A 4,181-nucleotide genomic window follows, 5' to 3' on the forward strand; every position below is an offset into this window, starting at 1 on the left:
AGAAATCCGATTCTGCCTGGGAATTGCGCAACCTGTGACGGCCCGTCATGACTGCGACGATCCGTCACGCAGGTCGTCGCAACCTCCTAAAATCCAAGTGGACTGTGACGGCCCGTCACACCTGTGACGGTCCGTCCTGCACCTCCGTCCTGACGGTCAGAGACTCGTTTCCCGTATCAATTTCTCAAGAGTTGAAGTGTTTTGCTACGGGAGCTTACGACGGCTCGTCGTGGATGTGACGGCACGTCCTGCAGGTCCGTCACAGATTACAGAGAGTCGATTTTCAGTACCCAATTTCAGAATTCTAAGTATGCTGAAACGAGACATCTGTGACGGGCCGTCGTGCCTATGACGGTCCGTCGTGATGTCCGTAATCTTAGCCAGTTTTTCCAGAAATAAAATCTGCTGCTCAAAACGACTAAACAGGTCGTTACAAAAAATAAGTTGGATATGTTCAACATGGCAACTAACGCCCATAAGGGCATATTCAGACCAAAAGTTGGACGGTGAGGGCATGAGTGAACCAAACTTTAAACGGAAGGTATATCTAGACCTTTTCAAATAGTCTAGGGACATATTTGACCCTTTTCCCAATTTTTAAACATTTCTAATCTGCTAGTCAATCAATAAGCTAATGATTGGTTCGGTATTGGATTAGGAATTAACATACGGTTATCGGTTGATGCATTAGCTCTACCATTTCATGCTCACTTTTTCACTTTCACTCACCAATATATTAAACTTCTATCAAACAAAATAATTTTACTAGCCTTACTTAAGTTGGTAATTTATCATTAATTTTGTTTATATTTCCGTATTAGTCATAATTTTCTCAAAATCAAAATAATCTCAAGTGTTTGTCTTAGAGTAATTAGTGCTAAATCCTTTACTATCTTGATCACCGTTGTATTATTCTCTGTGTGATTCTATAGTGATTCATACTTGAGTATATTATATTGCATATAACCTTGTACACTTTTTTCACTTATTTCACGGATTGGGATGTTATCAGTATATCACACATGTATCTTCATGAATATACATCAATATAGGTTCACGATTTTATGAATTGAACTCAAGATAATTTGAATTGGATCAATCTCAATCAATTCAAATCTTAATCCATTCTTCAATTGAATTCAATTTAATTTTCAATTTCAACTTATTTTAAAATTATTATTTGCATTGGTGTAATTAACACGTGTTCTCACATGTACGCATGAATTGCAATCTATTTTATTTATATCTTTTAGGATTTATTTATTCATTTATAACTTATTTTTTTTAATTTTCTCGAGTAAAAAAATTCAAATTGTGGTTATAAAAGATAAATAACAATATGTTAGGATTATTGAGATTAAGTCGGTCAAATTAGACGGATGATAAGCCAACCTAATTTTTAGCCCACTTGAACTCAACTCATTCGAGCCAACTTTTATTTCGATCTATTTTAATATTTTTAATTTCAATTCAAGCCGATGATTTAACATCACAATGGATCAAGGGTAGTAGAGGTGTTGAGATGTAATGAAAATGATGAGGAATTAACAGTTACTACTATTTATTCAATTGTGTGTCCTAACTATTACTGAAACATTACAAATGAGGGTTGGTGGTTGAGTTATTGTTTACCTATTTGATGAAATAGTTATAATATATGCGAATTAATTTAGTGTGTAACTTTATAAAATACTTGTGTTGATGAAGATAACAGATGCCCAATAAAATAATTATAAAGTTTGTATAAATTAATTAGTGACCAGAGTTTTTTTATTTAATAGGGAAAATGCACAAGTACTTTCTTAATTTATGCCCGAAATCTCAGAGACACACTTATACTATACTAAGGTCCTATTACCCCCTGAACTTATTTTATAAGTAATTTTCTACCCCTTTTAAGCTTACGTGACACTAGTTTGAAAGAAAAAATCAACCAGTGTTGGGCCAACAAGATAGTGCCACGTAAGTCGAAAAGGGGTAGAAAATTATTAATAAAATAAGTTCAGGGGGTAATAGGACCTTAGTATAGTATAAGTGCGTCTCTGAGATTTTGGGCATAGATTGAGCGATACTTGTGCATTATCCCTATTTAATAAGTGAAGATAATAAGTACATGAAATAATTTGAGGAGTAAAAACTTACAATACATACAATATTTATATTAAGCCTAATCAACTTATTAATGATTAAATAATTTAATAAGGTAAAAATATAAATAAATAGATCAATTATAGTTGGGATAATGCACAACCACCTTCTCAACTCATGTCCGAAAATCTCAGAGAATCACTTATACTATACTAAGGTCCTATTACCCCCTGAACTTATTTTATTAATAATTTTCTACCCATTTTTGACCTACGTGGCCCTATCTTGTGGGTCCAATGCTGGTTGATTTTTATTTTCAAGATAGTGCCACGTAGGCCGAAAGGGGGTAGAAAATTACTTATAAAATAAGTTCAGGGAGGTAATAGGACCTTAGTATATTATAAGTGTGTTTCTGGAATTTCGGACATAGTTTGAGGGGGTACTTGTGTATTTTTCATTATTGTTAGGTGAATTTTGTATGTATGTGTATATATATATATATATATATATATACAAAATTCTTTTTTTTTTCACTCAATGTCCTAATATCTATAAAGTCATATTAGGATCCTGATTAAATTAAAACTTTTAGTTGAGATAACAGTTTCAATAAAAAAAATTCTATTTCTAATAATTTTAAGTCAAAATTTTTAATTAAAAGTGATGAAATCTCGAATCTATTCCACCACAATTGATGTTAGTAGCAAATTTATGTGATCCCATTATTTAAAAAGAGGTTGTTTTATTAATCAAAAGTCTTATATTTGTGGTAGTGCCATTTTTATACTCTATCGATCAAATCACAAACAAATTTGGAAGAGAAAAGCTTTTGCACGCTAAGCTTATTATATGGAATCCTCTGCTAATTTACAATACTGATTGTGTGTAACAATCCAATCTACTAATTTGTAAGATATATTTATTTATATATCGATATTTTTCTTTTTTTGTATTTTATCGATATGAGACTTTTTATATCAAGAGTGTGGTGTCACATAGCTACCCTCACTCCAAAAATGCCAAAATATTTACTGCATTGTTGAAGAAGAAGGAAACTGACGATTGAAACATGTCAAAGGAACAGGTCCAACGCAGTTGACTAACTTGTCTACAGCAAGTGTTGATGAAGAAGGAAGCTGAGGATTGAAAAATGTCGAAGGAATAGGTCCAACGAAGCTGACTGGCGAGTTACAACACTGCTGAAGAATTAGAGTCGCATTAAGATTAGACTAATTAAATTTATTAGGATTATGTTTCGACTATAATTAAATTATGATTAGAATTATATTATAACTAAGATTAGATTATTATTAGAATTATAGCACAATTAGTATTTAATTATTTTATTATTATAGTAGTAATAAGTATTGTAAAAGAACTCTAAGCATAGTTATCTTACGACTCTACAATTCTCTCCTATACAATGAGTATGTACTTAACATTATTATTCATCAATTCATCAATAATTGATAACATACCTATAACATCATTATTGATCAATACGATCAATACAACAAATATTGATCAACATACCAATACTATCAATATTGATCAATTTATCAACTTATCAATAAATCCTTGATTTTTCTACATGAGATTTCTACAAAAATTTTTACATGGTATTAGAGCTTAAAGCTCTTCCGCTCTCTGTGAATTAATCATCAAAAAAAAAAAACTCACACGCTGCAATGATCCATTCTACCAAAAACCATGTCAATCTCCTCACTTCACCAAATAATTGTCGCTTGCTTCATTAAACTTAAGCCAGCAAACTACCTCATAAAGAGGACACGCATATCCCAATTGATTCATATCACAAAGAATGAACCAAGTAGTTGTTCCACCGGACAGACTACTGGAAAGTTGTAGCTACTAAGAAGGATGCAAAAGATATGACATTATTGATGATTGGAAGAAAAAAGATGTGTTACTAAGGAGTTGGATCTCAAGCACCTTGACCGAAGAAAGCACGCAACTAATTGTGGGCTGCTCAACTGCCAAGGAGATGTGGAAACAATTGCCAAGGAGATGTGGAAAAATCTCTCTCTCTCTCTCTATATATATATATATATATATATATATATATATATATA

This window comes from Solanum pennellii, chromosome 2 (genome assembly GCF_001406875.1).
Source record: "Solanum pennellii chromosome 2, SPENNV200".
NCBI classification, from domain to species: domain Eukaryota; kingdom Viridiplantae; phylum Streptophyta; class Magnoliopsida; order Solanales; family Solanaceae; genus Solanum; species Solanum pennellii.